At 43.0% G+C, this 11,320-nt stretch overlaps 1 long non-coding RNA gene across 1 annotated transcript in view; it reads left to right on the top strand.

Moving 5' to 3' along the window:
* LOC109319266 overlaps positions 1–10,730 on the top strand; it is a 20,222-nt gene extending 9,492 nt beyond the window's left edge. Inside the window, exons 2-3 of the long non-coding RNA XR_002103449.1 lie at positions 3,737–3,741; positions 10,720–10,730. This is a non-coding gene — a long non-coding RNA (uncharacterized LOC109319266). The remainder of the gene's footprint in view (positions 1–3,736; positions 3,742–10,719) is intronic.
* The last annotated feature ends 590 nt before the right edge of the window (positions 10,731–11,320 follow it).

Raw genomic sequence — 11,320 nt, 5'->3', positions numbered from 1 at the left:
TAAGCGTAAGTCAAATAAATTCACAACTTGTTTAAGAAACCGCTACGCTTCCCGTGCCTCAGTTCTCCATAGCCAATAGAACCCGGCCTGTTACCATGTCTAATTGCCACCCCGGCCCACCGTGACTCTGGGGTTTGGTTCCCCACCCCGGGACACTTTTAAACATGTCCAGCCATGGTAAACAGACCACTCCCATCATTTTTGCCTTGACAGGTGCAAGTCCAAGGGATGGTGCCTAGTGTCTTGATTCTTTATTCCTGAAGAGCTCCTGTTGAAATGTGAATTTTCTGATACTCTGACATAATGGCATAAGGAGCATAGATGCATTTCCCTGTGTTTTTTTTGCAAAATGGCCTTTGGGAACCAGATTGTACCTGTCACAAGTCTCCAACCTGTCAAAATCTGCCAAATCAACAACTTTGTGGGGATATAGGGACATATACACCAGGGAATGTTCACTTGATGTATTTTTTCCCCTTCAGATCACACACAAACTTAGCACACAGCAAACACTTTATTGTGTAAAGAAGCAAAAATAGCTTCCCAACCTGTTCTTCTACTGATAAGGTAGCACAAATTCACAAAGGACTTTAAAGGTTAACAACAGTTTCATTTAAAAATAAAACTGGCTGATGTTAAAATAAGCTGGAGTCTTATAATCACAGGTTTCATCGCTTACTTAGAATAAATCATCAGTGCTTAAATAACAAATAACCAATACCACCTTCAAAAAATAGTGTAGCATATATGATATGGGCTGTAGTCATATGTATGGATAAATACACCATCAATAGCTATTTCCAAAACTCTTGCCTGGCATTTCCCCAGGAAAGATGCAGGCTGGAAATCAGAGGACAAGTTGAAATCTCTTTGATGAGACTTTAGCTTTAGCAATTCTTTTGGTCTAGGTTCTTGTTTCAGGCCCCACACATCTTAATTCCTCTAACAGAGATGTGAAATACATGAGTCTAGATTTCCTTAGTCTGTGCCTTTCTTAAAATGGGTCAGATCCAGACAGAGGCAGTGCTTGGCTTTCTGTACCAGCTGAAGGACTGAATGAAGTCAGTGAGTTTTAGACAGAGGTGAAAGCTCTGGTAGCGTACTCTAGTTCTTCACCTATTTTATTATTATTTGTAATGTATAATACATTATCTTCTAGAATCCCAAACAGGATCAGGATTTTTACTATACTGGGTGCCATATACCATATTTACTTGAATCTAAGATGAGCCTTCCCCAGTCAACCTCGGGGGAAAAGCCCCTCATCTTAGATTTGTATGAAAAGTCGGAGGAGGGGCAGTGGTAGGCAGATGCTGTGGCTCTGACTCTTCCTCAGAGCCTGGACTGGGGCCACAGTCAGACCCAAAGAAGTCACCTGCCACCCCTACCCTGCTGTCTGCTTCCCCTTCCCCCTCTCTCTTACTGTCAGACTTGCCATGAAGCGCATGGAACTCTGTCCCTTGTCCATCCAATGAGCAATGTTCATGCTACTTCATGGATTGGGAAGTGCTGTCCTTCCATCTGCTGTTCTCAAGGGATATTGGATGCCTAATGGTATAACGGGACAGAATATTTACATCAGTGTCACCAAGGAAAGAAGGGTCTTGGGGGAGGGGGGGTGGAGGGCAGTGGCCCCCCCTCCCAGCCACTGCTTTCCCTGCTGTAGCAGTGGCATAGGTGGACAAATTCAAGATAACTTTGCAATAATTAGATTCTATACCTGGAAAACTAATACATTTATACCTTTTCCACATATAGAATCTAATTATTGGGGGGTTGTCTGTCACAGGCCAGCTAGGCACTGTGAGTATATCAATTCAGCCACTTGGCTGTTTGGTTTGGGATTGAGGAGGCAGAGTTGGGAGTAAAACAATGGCAAATTTATTATAGCTTACACACACACAACAGTTAACAGAAAGATAAATGCAATAAGCAGATAATGCAATATTAAAGAGCTAATAGTAAATAATAACAGATGATAACAACAGATAAATAGATCAATCTGTCACAGGCCAGCTAGGCACTGCGAAAATATCACCCCTGGGCTGTTTAAAACAACAAATAGACAGACATGGGTTGGCAACTTATCGGCAGTCCCTCAATGCCAGGTGTGCGCTAGCTGATTCCAGCAAAGTCAGGCATCCCTGATCAATGCTGTCCAAAGGATTACTGTGGGAGTTCCCCTGATCAAGATCTGATCCTCATTCACGATGGGAGTCTGGAGTCTGGGTATGGAACAACAATTTCCGTCCTGTTCCCTCTTTTCGTTTTCTGTTGGTCACCTGATACACGCACTTTTTATACCTACTCTTATGCTAATCTGCTGGCCTTAGGGCCATTTACAATTTTGTTTTATAGCCATTACCCTATGGGATTAAAAGGTGTTAAAATTATTATAAAAGGTTATTACCCAGACTTGGGTTTATCTAATAAGCAAATTGCAGCACAGCATCTTCAGGTTTGAAATTAACATTACCCCGCCCAAATCCAGCCCCTTTTAAACTCTCTGACTATGCTTTTTTGAGATGTTCTTTCTTGAAATGCGCTGGATTAGCTAGGCAGTTGAATCCAGTTTTTATCATCATCAAGGCTAAATTCTGAGCAAGAAAGAACTATTAGGTCAGCTAATTTCACAGCGATAGCTTTTTCTTTGAGGCCTGGTCAGTTTCACAAACAGTTACAAGTTACATTTGCGGGTTACAAAAATACAAGCTTTATATTAGTTCCAAATGCCTTTAAGAAGCACATATTTATTGTTTATTAATTTCTTAATTTCTTAATTTCTTTGGTTCTGGCAGTTGTCTTAAATTCAGGGTCATCTTAGATTCACATAAATTCAGTATATGGCATTTTCTGTATTTATTTGAAACTAAGATGAGATGCTCACAATCTGTTCCCTTCCTGAAAAAGATGACATATATCTCTGTGTGTAGTATATGTCTCCTGTCTGGGACTGTAGAAGATAAGATACTCTAGAAGATAATGTAGTATACATAATGTTGGAGAGTTTGTTTCTGCCTCGCGAAGCGTACGGTCTAAAAAATTAAGGCAGACACAGTGAAGAACAGTGTTTCCATTTATAGAGAAAGAAGACTAAGGAAGAGATTAAGATGATGTGTCTGAGATCTCACAGGACTTCTGAGGTGTAGCCAAGAGTTAAATACCCCGTACTACAACCTAGTACTTGAACCACAAAACCTCCCTTCTACTTAGCCCCACGTCCATCTCATTCTTTATCAATGCCTTTGTGTCAGGCTGTTACAATTTGGCAATGTGGACTTCCTATGAGTATTTAACTCAGGCAGCAAAGTCCATTTTGAATATCTGCCTTGGTGTTGGGCACATCTACACGTGTGCTTTAATGCACAGTAGCCTATTTTATTTGCATAACAAAGTGTCATGTAAAAAAAACCCTGTAATTACACTAATGCACAGTAAAATAGGCTATTGCACATTATTATGTCACTTAAAAATGTGTGCTTTTGGCACTGTGAGTATTTGCACAGAAGTTCCCTGGGACAGACTGCTGATTAATACTGAGGGAAAACCCTTCCCCCCCCATGTCAGAATTACAGAAGGGTAGGAAGCAAGCAGGGAACCACCTGGTAGGGAACACATTTAAGGCTGATTGAATGATGCTTGTCAAAAATTATTGGAAAAAGGATGTTTCACTAACAGTTTGAAAGGGATAAATGGCGAGAGAGAGAGAGAGAGAGACATACAGAGAAAGAGACAGGGAGGGTAGAAGGCTACTGTGGAGGGTTGACAGAAAGAGTGAGTTACTACATGAAAACTGAAAGAAACTAGCTGCCCAGGAGAGAGAGACTTCATGTTACAGAGAAGAGTAGCCAAAAAGGCTACATACAGGAGGCCTGGGGGGAGGGGAATGATTCTGAATTTTTCAGATGACACTGACAAAAGCCTAGACTGTTTAATGGTGCTAAGGAAGCTGAGACAAGTATTACTGTATTATTATTGCAGCTGAACACACCACTACAATCCACACCTCAGCAGCCCAGCTGCCATTTTACACCTCTGAAAAGGTGGGGAGGGGGGAGCTCCCATTTAGACCCATAAACTAAATAGGCAGGGCACTTGACAAGGAAACAGGAGACCCGTGGTCTTCCCAATGCTGCCCAGAGTGGGGTTTAAATCTACATCCCTCCATTTTCCTTGGTCAGTACTCTAACCACATTAGACAGACCTCTTCTGGCACTTCTTTTGATGCTGACAGTCCTTGCGTTTAAACTGTTTTTGAATAAAAGTCCTGTGGTATTATTGTCTTGTATTATTAGACACATATTATTTTGTATACATCTATGCATTTCTTACAATAAATAAACTTAAATGGATTGTTTTGGGAACCTTTACATGAAGGAAACTAAAAATATGGCCTGCCGGCTAGATCCGTCCTGCCAGGCAGTATCACCTGGCCTGTAGGTGCTCACCAACTAATTGTACCCTGCCCAGCCATCATGCCTTGCTTCCACCACCATGGGCAGAAGGTCCTGGCCTGGCCAGCATGCAGCTTCTGGGTGGGGCTTTTGCTGCCACTGCTGCAGCTGCTAGGGGCCCTGCTTAGCTTCCCTGGCATCCAACTCACTCCTGGCACCAGGTAGGGGAGCAGTACGGAAGGGAGCCGTGCACGGCGGAGCCGGCTGCCTTCACCTCTCCCTGCTGTTCAGGTCCCAGGACTCCAGTGGAAGTAGAAGAGAGCCCTGCCCCCTGCTTCCTGGCAAAGTCCCAGGATCTGAACAGCAGGGGCAGGGAAGGCAGCTGGCCCCATCACATGGCTCTTCCCCCAGTGGTGTGGAGTGCTGGGAACTGCACATGCACTGCACAGAGCCCCCACGCTACAGGTGAGCCAGCTTGGCTGCACTTTTTGCCACCAAAGCTGCATGCTGCTGGGTGACAGCACCTGCGCAGAGCATGAGTACCCTAAGTGGTCCTGGCTGCTACTGGTGTTGCCACCAGCACTGGGAGCCATCTGCTGTGGGAGGGAGTGTTGTGGGGGGAATCCCCATACCCCCCACCCTCACTCGCACCTACACCCTGCTCACCTGAGCTCCACACTCCTGCTACCCCCTTGGGCATGGGCTCCATGCTGCTGCCAGCCCCAGACCCATGCTTTACACTCCCACCCAGCTGCTGATCCCCCTGCCCTGCTACTGAAGCAGCTTCACACTCCCACCCAGCTGCTGCATCACTTGAAACAGGACAGTCCCCAGCTACTTCCAGGCTGCACTGCTTCGCTCCCCGGCCAGCTCCAGCCTGGGCAGGGAACTGCATGTTTGCAGAGTCGGGGTTGGGAGCAAGCTCCCAGACCCTGCTTCATGATTTAGAAGTCGGGGGCTGGAAGTTCCCTACTGCTGGGGCTGGGGGACATTATCACCACCAGGGCACTTAGGATGGGGACTGGGGAGCGTGTTCCCTCTCCAGTTCCATAAGAATGGTGCTAGGGAGGGAACAAACTCCCCAGCCTATTCTTTCTCCCCCCCGCCCCCTGGCCCTGGTCTGGGCTCATGGAGAACAGTGGGGAAAAGACTCCACTGTCCATGCCAGCAGGGAGATCCCAGCACTGTCTCTGTGGTTGTGGGGCCACTGCTGAGAGATGTGCATCTCCCAGTCTGAGCTCCATGGTCATGGGGCTCAGGCTGGGAGACCATTATCTCCAGCCCAAGCCCTGAGGCCACAGGGATACTGCTGGGAGATGCTTATCCCCAGCCTGAGCTTTGTGGTTGTAAGACTCAGACTGGAAGACCCACCTCCCGGCAGTGGCCCTGAGATTGTGGAGACACTTCTGGGAGATAAGGGTCTCCTGGCACAAGCCCCATGACCACAGAGCTCAGGCTGGGAGATAAGGGTCTTCCAGTCCTCTGTTCCCTGATCATGATTGCAAAGCAGAGGCAGGGAGATAAGGGTCTCCCAGTCCCCACACCTCGATTGTGATCTGGGAGCAGGGGGCTTGGAGCTCCCTGCTGCCAGGGCAGGGGGACATATACCTGACCTGGGCTCCTGTGCTGGAGCCTGCCCCAGCAGCAGGCAGCTCCCGAGGGCAGGGAACTATCTCCAAACCCCTAAAAGTTTTTCTCCCAGTCAGGCATCTACATGAGTGCTACAGCATTGTTACTAGTGCTGAGTAAATTTCCTACTTGCATTTGGAGGTAGGAAATTTACTCAGGTTTAGGGAAGTTTACTGCAAGTAAGCACGTGCATGTGTAGATGCACATGTTTACTTCATAGTAAACTATGCTAATGTGAATTTAAGTATCTTGTGAAGACACTTCTATTGTCCCAGAAGGTGAAAGCACACTTTTTAGCATTCTCTCACTCATTGAACATCCACCCTGTTTTCTACCCAGTCAGACTCCCTTTTATCTGTTACCATTGCTAATATGCCTCTTCTGCATTGTTGTCAGACCTGCCTATCTCCCCTTTCAAGCCAAAGATTCTCAAAATTCATGAGGGAGGGCTCAAAAATCATAATACTTATTAGGACTCATGGGATTTAAAAAGTAGGAGGTACTTTTTAATTTTTGTTCTGTTTTGTGAATGTTTTAAGCCAGACTTAAGTCATACTTTCCTGCCCAGCAGGAAGCTTCACCAATGTTAAGAGCTGGAAAGTAAAACCATGCATAAATATACTTTTTAATCACTTTAATAAGGGGAGGGGAAGCTGCTGCTCAGGAGTGTGCATCAGCTGTTACATTGAAACTTTTAAGTCTGCAGGCTTCTGCAGTGATACAATTGAACTACATCACTTGTTACATGAATGACAACTGATGAAAACAGGATTAAAATTGTGGTTGTTTTGTTACTCTTGTATTGCCACAGAAGTCTGCAGACCTAACAATTATATTGTAACAGCTTATATCAGTATTGACACAATTGATACATCTGTAAGTACACAACATGCTTATATAAAACCCTGAAAGGACAAAGCAGGTTTAGAAGACAGGAAATGGAGTGTGCAGAAGTAGTAAGCCCCCTCAAGAGCTTGAAGATAAATACAACAGGATTTGGGAAGACAGAGATGGTAAAGAGAGGCTCTTTTAAATACAAGGATTGTGTGAGGAAAGAACAGAACATAAAAACTTAAGGCTCAAATATAATCAGGACATCTCCTGCTGTGGAAGATGTCAATTTTGAAGGAAAACATATTATTAGGGGACAATAAACAGCAATATAAATTTACATCTGATTTAAGGAATCACAGAATCACAGGACTGGAAGGAACCTCGGGAGGTCATCTTGTCTAACACCTTCTCACGGCAAGAGCATCCCTGTCAAATCCATTTCAGACAAGAGTTTCTCTAATCATATTCAGCTTGTAGTCCATTATAACTCCTAAGGTTCTATTCTGCAAAAGGTCTTTCCAAAAGTTGCACAGAAAATATAAGGAAATGCAGCTGGGTAGAACTGAGTGAGTTATCTGGAAATGAATCTAGGGATTCTCAAAGAAATGAATCATCCAAAAAACTCAGACGTGAACAACACTGAAAAGTGCACCAAGCATAGTAATACATCTACAAGGACTCTCAGAAAGTTCAAAAGTTGCAAATAATTACTTTTTTTCAGCCACTCTTAGGCACATTTGGCACAAAAGTAAGTATCCATGGGGCAGAATTTCCTTTTTTTTTTTTAAAGAACTAAAGAAAGCCAATGGAACTGGAAAAAGCTACAACAAAACAAAGGTTGCTTTACCTGAATAACCTGGATAAAAGCTTACATTTATTGAAAACACAATGTCACTGTGATAAAGTGAGGCAACATCTTAGGTTAAAGTTTTGATTCATATTATTGTATTCTGTCAGCCTGAAATTCACATGAAAAGAGGAACAAAGGCTCAAAGGCAGCACAAAGGTTCAAATCACACAAAAGAGATGGTAGGGATGAGAGAATTGACCTGACCATCCACCTTCTATAGGAAATGGGCCTTTTTTTTAAATGAAAAAGTTTCAACTTCTTAAATCAATTTTCATTTTTACATGCCTGAATACTTCCTAATACTAACCCATTTCAGGGAATAGAAGAGGATAGAGAGCACAAGAAAAATAGTTCTGCCTCAATTTCTCAAGAAAGTCAGCTTTCATAAGTTTTCCAGTAGATACAAAGAATCCATATGCTGTAACAAACTGTTCTTAGATGTGTTTGAAGAGTATAAACCAGAAACTTAGTCCTTTAATCAGCAAGCAGGCCATTATTGCTTAACGTTCCACAACTGGCAACAATAAGAAGGTCTTCATGTTCTTTGAGTGCTGGGCAGCAATGGACAAAGTCACATACATATGTGCTTTGTAAGTTGAGTTTACTGAGCACCTCATGGGCTGCTTGTTTCTCTCCAATTTGCCCAATACACCACAGAATTTCCCTGTATTCCTCAGCTAAACCCTTTCCCCCACCATCCCATAATTTAATTTGAACACTAATCCTGTGTGCTCCAGTAGTTATTTTAGAATTCCCTCTTGCCTCCCTGCCATAGGAATTGTGTGACTAGCATATCTTTTTCTTGAGCCATGAGCTAAGACCTTTTCCTTGCTTTGATGCTTCTCCCCAGCATGATATGATTTTAAACATGATCAGAGAGACAGATAAAACAATGTGACCTGGTTGAGTGTAGGGCCTCAATTTAGTCACCTAGCTGTGAATATCTATATTTCTTTTGTAACTATGTACTTGAATCATGTAGATATATATCTATCTGTTCATCTATACATGCACATACAGAAAGAAAAAAGAAACATGAAGACTGTAGTTCAAAAGCACCACAACAACTGTACTTGGAAACACATTAAAAAATGAAATATGATGTTAAAATATTCCTGTCCCTTCTAGTTAACAATTCCAACATTTAAGCATCATTTCCCCAGCTTCTCCTCTGAGACCATCACCAGATGGTATCAGAAAATAGTCTCTAACCTAAATCACATGTGAACTCATTTCAACACCCTACCCAACAATGAAGGCTTCAGAAGATCAACATTTTCTCTAACTAGAACATTACTCTTGCAATAATTGCCTCAGCACATTTACAGCAAATTTGAAAACAAAATGCCAGAACTTACTTATGTGCCTGATTTTTCCAGGAAGTGTTAATGCTACTAGAATGGACTAAGAAGTGGTTGGAAAAGGACTACTTTTTCTGCAAAAATATCACCATTTTTTAAAGTTGTGTCAAATTTTGTCGTTTTTTTTATTTTCATTAAAAAAGTTGACAATGTTTTCCACCAGTACAAGTACTTGTGTAATTGCTTTCAAAGTCACTACTAGTGGCATCATCCCTAGGTTAAATAAATTGCAATATTCACAGCAAGAGGATCTGAATGTTCAGTACACTGTGACCAAATTGGAGTCTGATGGAACAGAATACAATCTTCTCCGTGGAGTTGAAGCAGTTGGCTTTATGCAGGTGTACTACATGTGTTGAGAGAGAGTTAAAGTGAGGAATTGTAGGAGAGGGTTAAAGAGCACTCTAGCTATGTCTAGAAACAAGTAGAGGCTAAGGAGAAGGTAACAACAAATTCATAAATGGATTTTAAAATAAATAGATAAGTAAACAATTCTTGCTTCACTTCTATTGGTTTATTTTTTATTTTTAAAATTCACCTAAGGATTTTGAACTACTTTCTATAGGTTAATGAAGTAAAATTCCCTCATAGTTAGCTAAGTATCATTGCATAGAATTCTACCTTGTTTGTGTGTGTAAATGACAGTTTTCTAGCTTTGTATCTGACTAGCATTGGCCCTCTCTTTGAACTGTGGACATAAAGGCATGTGTGCATAGACTGAGCATGTGTCATATGTTTTCACTGGATTTATGACCCAGATACCTTGTCCCGAGCAGACCGAAACCCTCAGACTGACCACAACATCTCCATTTGATAGTAGGTGAATTTTATCGATACACAGTGATAACAGGTAAGAATAATACAAACAATTCTATATCTACCAGTCCTATCAAGGTTCATCTGGCCAGTATGCAAGCTTCACTCTGAGATTATCTCTTGAATGTCAGATGTCCACAGCCTGGAGGCTGGACACTGAGGCCCACCCACCACAGTGGTGTGGGTGAGATGGGCTGGTGGTGTGCCCTCAGTCCATGGTGGTAGCCTCGAGTTCTCCTGGGGACCCTTTGGTACTCTGAAATCCTTTCTTTTGTATTCTTTTCCCCCTTCTGATGACTCTTCATTCTCGGGCATCATTGATTGGTCTCCCTGCAGTCATTGTCATACTGTCCATATTCTGTCCTGTCAGCATATCTCTTTGTTTCACAAACCCATCACATGCACACCTTAATTTGGACTATACCAGTTTCTCCTAATTTGGTCCATCTACCAAACCTGGAAATCCCAAGGGCTCTGCAGTGGGCACTGTAACCTGGTGCCAATACTGCAGAATACCTAATCTCTGTTATGGAAGTGTGTGGTACATTTCTTCAATTTCCCAGCCTGCTTGCCTGTCAGACACAGTGGGTCTTGAAGGAAACTTTGTCACAAACAGGCTTTTAGAAATCAATTAACCCTTGTCATTACCCTGGACCATTGTTTTAATACAATATCTACTTTACCTGCAAGTTGATTCCCAAAAGCAAACCTCTAAATGCCATTTTCTAGCCATCACCATAGGTTATGCATTGACTGAGCAGGTATGTATGTGTGTAGCCATGAAGGAAGGGGAAGCTACTTGGGGGAAAAGGAGGGTGCGGAGAGGAAGGGGGAGAAAATGGGACTGGGGTGGCTGTCCTAGGTGCAAAAGTAACTGCCACCACAATAGGAGCTGAACACACCACTGAAATCCACACCACAGCAACCCAAAACTACCTTGGGCGCAGCTGCTATTTTGCACCTCTGGGAAGGGAGGCCTTCCATTTAGACCCACCTGAAAAGGAAGCAGCTTTTGGTTTCACTTGCCCAGAGTGGGATTTAAAACCACATCCCTCCATTTTCCTAGGTCAGTACTCTAATTACCAAGTCGCCTCTTAGACAGACCTGTTCCAGCACTCCTTTTGATGTTGTCTCTCTGGTCCTTGCATTTAACAGTGTTTGGTGTAGTATCTAACATGTTAGTCATGAGTTTCTGGCCTCCAGGTTTTCAGCACTTGAATGTACTTCTGCATCTAGAATGGGCATGCATACATGCCCACCCAGTGCATAGTCTATATGCACATGTTTACTTGTCCACATTGTGGGGGTAATAAAATCACTACATGAATATAAGTGCCATAAATGCCACTTATGTAGCTAGAAACCTGCCATCTGGATACACAAAGGGAAACTGGATTATGTTTTATAGGTCACTCAAGCCAGCTTCTTGGAAATAT

This window comes from Crocodylus porosus, unplaced genomic scaffold, assembly GCF_001723895.1.
Source record: "Crocodylus porosus isolate Cpor-Errol unplaced genomic scaffold, CroPor_comp1, whole genome shotgun sequence".
Taxonomy (NCBI): Eukaryota; Metazoa; Chordata; order Crocodylia; family Crocodylidae; genus Crocodylus; species Crocodylus porosus.
The sequence above is the reverse complement of the archived record's forward strand: the minus strand, read 5'-3'. Positions and strand labels throughout refer to the sequence as shown.